This window comes from Drosophila persimilis, unplaced genomic scaffold (genome assembly GCF_003286085.1).
Source record: "Drosophila persimilis strain 14011-0111.01,24,50 unplaced genomic scaffold, DperRS2 tig00000191-arrow-pilon, whole genome shotgun sequence".
Taxonomy (NCBI): Eukaryota; Metazoa; Arthropoda; class Insecta; order Diptera; family Drosophilidae; genus Drosophila; species Drosophila persimilis.
The window spans coordinates 5,961,226-5,973,545 of NW_020825298.1; the positions used below are offsets into that span (position 1 = coordinate 5,961,226).

Here is a 12,320-nt window from a genome sequence, read left to right on the forward strand (position 1 = left end):
TAGGTAAAAATTCAATACTTGGTACAAAAGTATATATGTATATATCGATAAAAGATTTGCATATGTTTATATACATTTGCATATTTTTGGGTTATTATACGTACATTTGTAGTTGTTGTATTTTCCTCACATTTGGCCAGCACACGTCATGCTGTCGCCGGGACAGCCTTAAAAGGCAGCGTTCGGCACAACGACATTTGATTCATCATCAAGTGACCAAAAAGAGCACAAAAAAAAAATCATAAGACTAATTGCCAGGGAACAGTGAAACAGTCGGGTAGTCGAGCAGTCTGGGCCTAGAGTCGGCCAGCAACATGTTGCCACTATATCCGTGTACTATATGCATATGCATATAATAGAACGGGCAACATGTTGATAGTGGATCGGTTGGATTGGGCTGTGGCTGTGGATGTGACTGGGCTTTTGTGTATGCCGGGCGGGTTGTGCCCATAAATTGAATTGACATTTTGACGCGACTTGCATGGGTTGTTGTTGTTGTTGTTGTTGGCCGGACAGGGCCCACCCACATTGGCATAAATCTGGTATGCAAATTGGCAACATGGGCGACAATGTCTCTTTCGTTGGTCAATGATTCATCATCTGCCTGGACATCCGTTGCAGTTTGGGTTTCCTGTTCGAAGAAACAGGAAAAGAGAGGTGCCCAAACCTTGATAACTGATCGATCCTTGGGCAAGATCTGCACAAAATCCTCCACTTCTAGACAATTGCTGCGTCTCTCCGGGGTCTGGCAACAAATTGCAGATGCCAACAGAGCAGACAGCTTGACTTTATTTTTGTGTCGCCAAGCTATAGCCAGAATACGTATATACAGAGACCAGACAATGTCTGAATATATATGTATGTGTCCAAGTTTATTTTCAGCCAAATAGCATTTGGTATTTCGTCTGGCAGTCGCATAAATTTCAAATTAGAAACAAAGAGAAAGAAACAGCCACAGGCAACAGGCAAGAGCCAACACAGTCTACGACTACGACTAATTAGCTGTTCTGTTGTTTTTATTTTAATTTTGACCCAGGCCAATATCGCCATTCCCCATCTGTCCATCCGTCCATCTGTCCATCGGCTACTGTGGATGCCTCCCGCAGTCGGCGGCGGAATCATCTCGTCAAATCTTGATTTTACTGACTTTTGGCTAACGCCTTCTCCTGATTAGCATTCGATTCCAATTTCAATTTGAATTTCGATTTCAATTCAGTGATCAGTGATCTGTGATCTCCGATCATCATCGCCCCAATATCAATATCAATATCAATGTCGTTGCTCCCTGCTGCTGCCCTGTTGCTGGTTTGCTCATTTCTCGATTTCTTGATAAAAAAAAATCGCCATAAAAATTGTATCAGCTGCTGCCGGTGCCAGTGCTGCCGTTGAATTATGCAAATCGAGTATTCGCAATCCATAAACAAGCCAATGCCCAAGATGGGGTATTTTTTTTGTTTTTTGTTTTTTTACTTCATTGGAATTGCAATGTCCGCCCATAAATGTCCGCTGGCCGATAAGATTTTTATGTTGAGCGTTGATTTTATTTGTGTTTTTAATTTTCCCCATACATTGATTACTTTCAATTGCTAATTTATGTCTGATTTTTAACCTTTTTCTCTCCTCTCTGTTTCTCTTGTTTCAGGTAAGTTTGATCTCAAGATCAAAGCGAAGCGTGCACAAAAGAGAAGCTTAAAGATTAGAAGAGGGCCCCCAATGATTGGTAAAGTATTTGGGTTGAAAAATACAATAGACACAAGATGCTGAAGAGCTTTAAATGAAACTTAAGATTAATGGGTTTTCAAAGTTTATAAAATTTGTTTAAAATGTATTTTGTACAATTAGTTTTCAATGGCCTTTCGTATTTGATTAGATTATCACCCAGACCACATTTTGAGATTTGTTTTCCCATCTCTACAAATCGCCAGCGATCTGCGCGCGTTTTTAAACGCCTCTCTCATGGGTGGTCCAGCACCAGCAGTCGCCAGTCGGACGCTGCACTTGCCAGCTGCTGCAATATTTCATATTTGAGAGTGCACTTGTGTACGTGTGTGTATATTTTTTGTAATTTTTTTTAATATTTTTGCGCTTGCAATTAAAAATCATTAAGCCAAATCAGCGCGGTCTGCCCGCCGGGCTCTCTAATTAAAGCTGATTGTGTTGATTTGCAAAGGGGAAAAAACTGAAAAAAGCTCACAAAAAAAATGTAGGAAAATTATGCGAAAACGTACATGTGTGTATGTGTATGTGTATGAATGCTGCAATTGTTTTTAATTGCCGGAAAGAAGAGGCAAGGGGCGAGAGAGTCCATAAGCCAAAATTGTGTCGAGACATAAATCTGGCCATCTGCTCATTTGTAGAGAAAAACTTCTCCTAATCTTTTGCCTGGCCCGACCTGGGATTGGCTTTTGGAGGTTTGTTTTATTTCATTCATGATTTTCAAAGCACAAAAGTCCAAATAGAATTGGAAACACACGAAACAACAAAAAATATAGAAATATAAATAGGCAGCACAGGCATTAATTATAGCCATTTATAAGGAAAAATCGTTTTAAAAGTTGTCATGCCCGAAAGCGTGTAGAGTGGTGTGTGGAGTGCCAGAGCCACAGAGCCTCAGAGCCCCAGCCACAGCCTCAACAAAGGCTTGGCAACCGCAAATACAGCATACAGCATACAGCATCGAGAAACCGAACCGAGAAACCCGTTTACCTTCGCCATCGGTTCTGTTTTTTATTAGGAAAACAAACGATTTCGTTTGGACTTTAACTTTTGGTTAGAGTCTTTCCGATCACCCCCTACCTCTACCTCTATCTCTGCTCTCAACCAATGATTAATCTGGTAGATTTGTATCCCCAAAAATCACTCGGCCTGGCCATGTCTGGACTTTGGGGAATTGCGATTCCCACAAGGATTTATAGAACATACAATTTATGACACCTCCTAGGCGGGGGCCCTGATTTCCACGGAAATTGACCCTCCAAGACGATTTTAATTTACATAAATTTCTGGGAATATCAGAGGTGGCTTTTAAGCTATGCTATCCATAAGTTTTAGGCAAATTCCTCATGACAGTGTGAATTCTTTTGGGAATATAATTACTAAGCTGAATTTATTTATTATTTCTCGAGGCAGTGCGAATTCCATTTGGGCTTTAATTTCTAAGCTCAATATACGAGTATTCTATTGGTGTCTTTATTTGGTAACTAATTGAATTAGATAGTGGACTGGATTCAGTTCTATAAATGGTTCTGCTCCATTTTCTTAATGAATATATCTGATGACTGGCCTAATTTTTGCTTTAACAGAAGCACTGACATTCTGATTTATTGGGAGGTTAATTTATAGGTGTTCTCTGAGCTCTATAAATGATGAAATTTTTCTGAATATATTTCAGAGGCTTTTAGAGATGGGAAGTACAGGGATCCTGATGGATTTCATGCATCAGATTTTCGGAATTAGAGCGTAAAAATAGTACGCTCGATTGTCTTAATATATGATGGATTGCTGTTGGGCTTATACGCATGAAAAATCCCTAATCATCGGTACTATGTGCCTATATATTTTAATTCATAAAAAGGGTGAATTTTTAAACCCATTAACCTTGTTCATTTACCGATTTTACAATTGACTCTGCTTATTCAATTAATAACCAGATCTAATTGATAGCTGCCATTATTTGATCATTTGTTCGCCACTCAATGGACAGGCGACCCATCACCTTTTGTTAATCCGTATAAATTTCAAATTGTTCATTGATTGCAATCAGTAATTATTGCTTTTTTTCCGCTCTGCCACGATAATTGCCTCTTTTTATAGACCAAACTGTTTAGGATTTGAAACGATTAAAAATCAGAATTAAATCCATAATTTATCTACGGTTTAAATTCAAATTTTTTGAGTATTATTAAACGTCTTTTGAGCCCCACACTTCGCTCAATTATTTAGTGTCTGTTTTCTAAGCTTTGATTATAATTTCTCCGGCCAACAATGGAGCGGCTAATTAGAGTCATAAAATTTCCTAAACTACATATAAATTTGTATAAATATGTACATATGTACTTGTAGGTCTGTACATATGTATCTTATATCGCATGTTGTATATGGGGGCTATCTATAAGTCATTGTTCATTGGAGGGGGCGTGTATGCAAAATGCAAAATGGGTAGAAAACAATTAATTGCTATTGATTTACGGGGCGTATGCTTGATTTATTTAGCAATCGTTTGACCAAAAATGCCACGCGGTCATTCATTTTCTTTTTTTTTTCTCTGTCTCTTTTTCACTGTTTTTTATATCCCGCACATATAAATGTATTTTATTTATTGCCCGCGCATGTGGGCTCCAAAGCCCTGGGGGTAAATAGATGATGACTTCATTGCCAATGTTGCAACATCATCATCCATCCAGCAATGGTACAATACGACCAGTAGCAGCATTAACAAATGTATAAAGTAATGGTCATGCTCCTGCTCGAAGGAAGGCAGTTCCTCTAGAAGGCTTTTGTCATTCAACGTTTAAGCGTGACTGGAAATATTGTCAATCAGTTGGGGCTCAAGGGGCTCCCAGTTTTGTACCACAAATGAAAGAGCGAGGGCTTTTCGTAGGGGTAGTTTCTTCAATTTTTTTTTGGCAACTTTTATCGTACAGAATTTTACATTTTCATTAGTTTGCAATCCAGGAAAGGGGGTGCTAGCAGGGGGAACAAAAAATATGTATATTACTTCTAATATTTTTTCTAAAGAATACTACAATCTCGAGAAATAATTCATTTCAGCAAATCAACATAATTGTCTTTATTCACTTAATAATACCTTGTCAGAGCCGGTTTTAATAATGAATTTTGAATTGAGGCAAAATCTTAAATGTTATTAATGTGATTGCTTCTGTTGTTATATATTTTGTTTTAAAGACCATTCGATTGATACATTAGTAGCAGATTCCTGTAAACTAAAGTAAATAATATAAACAATTTGTATAGTTCTCACAATCCTAAACGCATAACTACAGCATATACAAGTACCAAATAAGTGCCAGATGCCCAGTTGATGGTTCTATTATGGGTTCTGTTAGGGATTCTGTTAAGGGTTCTGTTAGGGGTTCTGTTGGGGGTTCTGTTGAGGGTTATGTGAGGCCTTATGTTAGTTAATGCCACTGCTGTTGCTTTGATAGCCGCTGTATTTTTATGAGAAACTACTTTCCTGACACTTTCCTGTGTTTCCTGTCACTTCGCTGACTGTCTGCTAATGTGACTGCTACTCCTACTCGAACTCTTGTTGCTGTTGCCAGCTCTTGTTATTTCTGTTACGAGTATACAATCTTCAGTCAATCCCCGGATAATTTATGCAGCACTCTATGCTTTGCATTTCAAGCAGTTTCCTCTCGGATCACATGCCACCAAAACAGGTATAGAAATCAATGTATAGACTGTATATGAATGTACATATAAACATATATAATACATAAGATCGGTTCGGATTGGAGAGTGGAACGTTACTTTTGAACCCGGATGTGTCAGTGTGTGTGTGTGTGTGTCTCTAATGCGAATCAATTTGAGGCTAATGTAGATTGCTTTCGATTTATGCAGATTATGCAAAGGGCGTTCCAAATTGAACCATTCATTCTGGTCTTGTCTGAGAGAGCGCTCTGTCCGGGGCTGTAGGTGTAGGTTTTTTTGTCTGAGACTCGAATGGTTTCCAGTAGGGTGCCATCCACAGCATCCGGCTCTGCCCACGCACCATCGCAGGCCAGACAGACATTTTGTTCAGCGTTTTGTTAAGCCAACTCTCTCTCTCTCTGTCTCCCTCTTCTCCCTTTTGGCGTTACCAAAATTAGTCCCTCCATGGCCCACGCGTCGTGTTCTTTTTATCGCCTAGAAGTCGCACTCGCCTGCCTCGCTGTTTGGGCGTTTGCGATTTAATTAAAAATATGCGACACTTAATTAAAACGCATGCGACGAGAGACACTTGCAAATATTTAGAGAGACTGCAGCGCATTTTATTAAGAATTTTGACAGCATTTTGATTAAGAGCCAGGCCGCAGCCTCAGCCTCAGTCTCAGTCCCAGGCCGCAGTCGCAACCTCAGCCTGAGGCACTTGGTGGCAGGTTGACGACGCTGAGATGCTGATGCTGATGCTGAGGCTGGAAGCTGAAGCCTGAATAACCGACGCCCACGATAACAATTTTACTTTTATTTTTTTTTTTGTATTTTTTTGTGCTTCTGCGGTGAACCGCTCAACGAGTTATGGGAAATAACTGGTTAGCTGATTTATCTATAAGCCAGCGTGGAAGACAAAACAAGTAAGAACGGTAGGGCTGTTGTTTAGACTATGGGATACCCTGTAAGCAGATTTACATTGAGTGGAAATTTCTCTAAACAGCTAAGAACTTGTACGAAAAACAATCAAAATGATATTAAAAGAGAAATGCTACTCCCGTTTGCAGGCCAATAATCAGGCTTGTTATTGCTTCCCCAAGATCTTAACTCTTCTTGAATTCCACATAATTACCACATACCCTTGCCCACTACGTTTACAGGGTATCCGAAAAATTCAGCCATTCATGCCTCTTACAGCTGGCTAACAGCAAAAACATGTTTGTATTGGCTGTGACACGTTTTGAAAGTCAATTAAACGCTTGTAAAATGCATTTATGCAAATCGGAACGCATTTGGAATGTTAGTAGCGAAACAATGGCTGTTAAACCAATAACAGTCACTGCTCAACAGTGATGCAGTGATGCAACAGTGCGTTAACAGTGAGAGGAGAGGGACTGATTTGTATGGAAACACAATTCCTGTAAAGCCACTAAAGCAACAGTGCATTAACAGAAGGGTTCACAGCTCTGATATGCAGCGAATGTTAAGGGAGAAACAGTGCCTGCTATTAAGCGGCTAACAGTGCTGTGCTGCAACAGTTCCCTTAACAGATGCCGGATGTTACTGATCTGCTTGCTGTGGCCAGCCCTTTGCCATCATACAATCGCCGAAGGAGCCCGCTTTAACAAAGAAATGTTTATTAAACTTGAAGATTGGACTGTCGTAAGGAATGTCGTCTTATCTAACCCATTCTGGCTGCCCTAAACACAGCGGGCGAACAACAAAGAAAACAGAAGTGGAAGTGCGCAAATGGCTTGATAAAATTTGGCAACCGCACAAACAATTGCTTCAGACACACATCTGAATTGGCCCCAAAAGAATTATAGCCAAGGCAAAACAAACAAACATTGAATGAATAGATGGATAAAAAGCCAACGTCAGCAAGTCACAAGTGCCGTGGACCCACACAAATAAATCTGCCAATAAAAATAAATCCATCTGGCAGATAGGATACACAGTACTGGCAATAGCAAAAGTACTTGTAGCAGGGCCGAAAGCCTGTAAAAAAGTCAAATGCCACCAAAGGCAATTCATTAGAGGACAGACAGAAATTATGCAAAACAGGAGAGGAAAAAACGACGCCCACTTTTTTGGATTTTGAAAAATTTGTTGTGGTTTTTTGTTTTTTAAATAATAAATGCCAACACGAGTACGGATACGGGTACACGCCTCGGTCCGGCCTACGTTAAACAATAAAATTGAACATTATTATATAAAAACGTATCGCACAAAAACAAGCCATGAAAATGAAAACAGACGCCCACAGCGCCTCACGGGCTCTGAAAGGAAAATGATCAGCGGAAAACGTGCAGAAAGGCAGAGAAATAGGAAGTGGAAATAGCTGAATATTCTATACTCTTTCCAGGGGGGAGGTAGTCTCGAGAATAGAGAGTTTTCTAAGTAAAACTTGCAAAGTTTTCCCCTCCTTGCTCTTTGCGGCGAAAGCCTCGAAACGTATTTTGTTTTTGCATTCGCGGGAACGAATAAGTGTCGGAGCAATGGCAGAAAAGAAAGCCTAGAATCTTCAGCTTGACAAAAATGTACATATGTAGGTCTTGTAGGCAACACTTCAGCCACGATCTTACCAAACTTTGAGATCTGTTCCGATTGATGGAGAATGAAGATTAAGAGTGCTTCCTAAGTCGACTTGTTTTCGACTCACATTATCCTCTGTGGGCTGGGTGGGTTCGTGTCTCGGCTGATCAGTCGCTCCACCGCAGACGCCACAGACTTGGATTCCTATTTGTTGTTGATTTGCCTGCAGTTTCCCCGCTGATTTTGTTTGGATTGAGTGCTGGCCGCTGTTTTGTTTAGATCATTGATGAGCTCACACCACCTGATCGCACTACGAGTACGAGTTGTGGCAGAGATAGAGATTTGTGTACCTATTACGAGTATATATAGCAATCAGATGACTCTGGGGATACTTTGCATATATCGCGAGATCTCGAGGTGGAAGTGGCATGCGAAAACATTCCACAGCAAATGAGGAAGAGCAAATGGTAGCTCAAGCTGCAGCATAGAATAGATACGAGTATTTTTAGCGATGTTTTGCGGCACGATCACGACAGTGAGGCAGCAGGCGATCCACGCCCACATCCACATCTAAAGACCCAGCCCACAGCCCACAGACCCAGAGAAGAGAGCGGATGATGACGATGATGTGGATGTGGATGTGGATGATGAACGGTCGGATTGTGGGGGAAACTACTGCACCCATCTGTAGGGGAGAGAGAGCGAGCGTTGGCAGCGGAAATCGTTAGCTGAATCATGCCATAAAATATTCGCCATATGCAACAGACGACAGTGCGTTGCAAAACTATAAAACCCAGCCAATTTATAGATCGTTGATCTTGCACATTTCCAGCTGTAGATCGTCAAGGATCCTCCTCAAAAGTGTGCGATTGTCTTCGCTTTACTCTAGATCTGTTTCCCAGAGTAAATACTTTTGCAGCGCACTGTTAATGGCTGTGGCAGCAGCTGCTCTCGCAGTCCAAAGACTAATTAAAATTGCAATCCATATAAAGTAATTACGTAGCGGGTCAATGTCGGACTCTTGGCTGGAGTAGGGGGGAGGCGACTCCAAATGTGGGCCTGCTTCTACGCCAGAAAAGGCAATCAACGCGGTGGTTCGTTCTCTGCGGCTTTGATTGTAAATTGAGCTCTGAAATGAGACAGATTCCTGAGAAAACGTTTTCCCAAGAAGTGTCGAAGAAATCACAAGAGCTTTCGTTCGACAAAGATTAGAAACCTAAAGATAGGAAGTTTGAGAAGAGAGGAAAAGAGTTCTGCGGCACCTGTGCTTGAATTAAGATACTTGTGGCACATATTCCGAGACCAGATAAGTTGTTCAAATTGTTCCACTTCTTATCATTGGAGCAAACATCATTGAACAAATTGAGTTAGTGTCAAATAAAGTACATTTGTTATCGAATTGGGTTGCTCTAAGCAATGGAAACACTTATCGAATTGGGTTAGCTGTTGGCTTAAATAAGCAATCGATTTGAACTGGCAATCATACTGTAAAGCAATCGAATCCCTGAGATAAAGCTACATCTCTCTGCATGGAAAGGGAGAATCTCATTGGAAACTGTCACCTGAGATATCACCTCAAGAAATTTAAACTGTTCGAGATAGACGCCAGTAGATTCTGTGAATTGAAATGGGAAACATGGAAACACATTATGTAGTACCCTGTGAATGCCCTGCACTCTATAAGGGGAGATCTCTATAGCAATGAGCAAATGAGACATAATCTAGTAGAAAGCCGGAAAAAGTTTGCATCGGAAAAGTTTATCTGATGTTCAAACCTTTGGAATTAGTAGTAGAACTATAAGATCGGGATTAAATTATAATCTAGAAGTATAAACCGCTTAATTATTCAACTAAAACGAGTTGAACCCTTGAGTCGTATTGAAAAAATCAAATGATTTTATTCAGAATAAATATGGACTAGTCAAAAAGGTTGTTGATTGATAGATAGATTGTTAATGGTTAGTTTTGTTAGCATTCCGAATTAGTTATTGAAATCAGACTGTGATTGAATATACGAATATTCGATTGATTAGATCTCCACAGGCTTCAATTATCGATCAAGATATGTGAGTTCTGATGGACTTCTGTTCTTGCACCGACTATTTATGTATCGATTATGATTTGAACGTTTATTTTTTATGATTTTCTGATGATGTTTGCCCTTGCCCTCATGTTTGGGGCCATCTTTCTGCAATTTCCTTTTCGTGTTTGAAAGAGTTTCACATAAAAATTGTTGTTTATTGCAACTCGGCTAACACACACACATGAACCACACTACTGACATGAGCAACCTGAAGATTGCTTTGTTCTGGGCCTTCAAGCAAGTTTTTGTTTTTCTTTTTTGTGGCCGTTGTGTTTGTCGGTTTTGTTGAGTGGCAAGCGCGTGCACTTGGCGCCAACTTGGAGCCGCCACATTGCCTTGCCCCTGAAGCAACAGCAGCAGCAGCAGCAGCGAAGAGGCAACAATTTGATTTCAAAGCGCAACGTCCCCAGCTCCTCCCCAGCGCCTCCCCAGCTCCATCTCAGCGGCGACGTTGTCTGGCGGATGCCCTCGTCCGCGGCTCGTTTCATAATTTGGTTTCCTTCTCCTTCTGCTTTTGACTTTATTTTTTGTTGGTCGCTGCTGTGTACAAAAATTCATAATTTGTCTGCACCGCAAGGGGCTACTGTGCTACGTGGCCATCATTCCACTCCTTTTGCTGCTCCTTGTGGCAGCATCCAGAGAGAGGGAGCAACAGGTATGGCAGATGTGTATAATATATGTATGAATGCGACAATGAAAGTTGAAATACAATTGAACATATATCTTTGGGCAGCAGTCACGTTTTCGCCTAGCCAAACGCCTCCCCTCCGACACCAGATACATTTGGCGCGATAAAAACAGCCAGCAAACCGCTCCGCTGCCGCTTCTGCTGTGTCTCTCTCTCTCGGCAGCAGCTGTCGTTTGCTATTAAATTGTAATTAAATTATTATCTCGCTGAGGTACGGCTGCTGCCGATGGGAGGCGTGGTCAGATGCAAACAACATCCGCCAATTTGTTGATTTGTTTCGTATTTTGCATTCGCTCTGTCTCGCTATATGTAGATACAAAAGTATCTAGTGGCTGTGGCAGCCATTCTGCATAGCTGTGAGTGGCTGCGATTGGCATGCCGTCAAAGATCTGCAACAGCCTTGAAGACACGCGACTCGATCTCGGATTCGAGCTCGAATCTCGGGTATCCGTCAAATGCAATTGCCACCAAAAATGAAACTTGAAGAATGTCGTGTGTCTCATTGTTTGTGCCACAAAATGCTACAAACCATTAATCACTCTAAAATGTATCTTTTAACTGGTTTCTAGAGATCATTCTATGGTCGAATGGCCGATCTCGTTTTTTTGGGAATGTGCGTTTTTGAGTCTTTTTGGTATCACGTAACAATCCCCGCCCCCCTGCCCAGTGGAGGCATAAACAAATGGAATGATAGGGAACCTGAGAGCTTGTTTTCCAGCCCAGAATATTACGAATAAACAAACATAATCCAATACCAAATGCGAATCAGGTTAGCCAACGCTGCAAATGTATCTGCGACATCCGTTGGGGCTCTTTAAACGATTGCTGCACGAATGAGCGACTGAGCACTTTACGACTTATAAATAGTCAATTGCGTTATAAAAAAACTGTCTAAAAATATGTTAAATACCCGCAGCCAGCAGCCCGCACCCCGCACCCTCACAGACTCTGTCTTTAAGCCATAAAAAATATGGCCCATTCAGGCCGGGGGCGTGGGGGCATTAAATGCGTTTTTATGAATGGAACTGCAACGAGACGGACAAAACAGTGTCTGAATGCAATTAAATATTAAAGATATTGAGCAGGTCGGGGTCCGGGAACCAGCCATGGGAACCACAACCACTCATCCACCCACTCAACCACGCAGTCACCCAAATCGAACCGAAGCGAAAAATATTCACCGAAGAAATGCTATAACTTGTGTGTACCATTGCCTTCTGTGTGCAGCAAATATCTCTATACCCTTTTTGCGAGTGAGAGAGAGAGTATCACAAGTGGCTGTAAGTCATGTGCCTTGGGAGAGTGCTGCTCCTAGTCCAGTGTCGCATGCGGCAAACGGTAATAAAACGCATTTGCCCAATACCCCAACGCACAACGCCCACCCATAACTGTTAAGCTGTGCCCCATGTATCCAAAGAGAGCACTGGAGTCCAGCGGCCACAGAGGCAGCCAAGCAGCTACCGATCGGCAACAGCAGCAGCAGCCACTTGCAACGAGCTTGTAATTAGTTGCAGATTTGCCAGCGACCTGAATCAATTGCCCGAGTTACCGTTACCCTCCTCCCCCCAGGCCCCACTCTTCATGCTCAAACGCATTTTCATGGTAGAGTGCCTAGCGGTTTGCCAGCGTTTTTAATCGCCAGCC

At 41.5% G+C, this 12,320-nt stretch overlaps 1 protein-coding gene across 2 annotated transcripts in view; it reads left to right on the plus strand.

The window, feature by feature from the left end:
* Positions 1 to 12,320, plus strand: part of LOC6588982 (bone morphogenetic protein receptor type-1B) — a 66,881-nt gene that overhangs the window by 51,181 nt on the left and 3,380 nt on the right. The gene's annotated exons all lie outside the window — the stretch shown is intronic.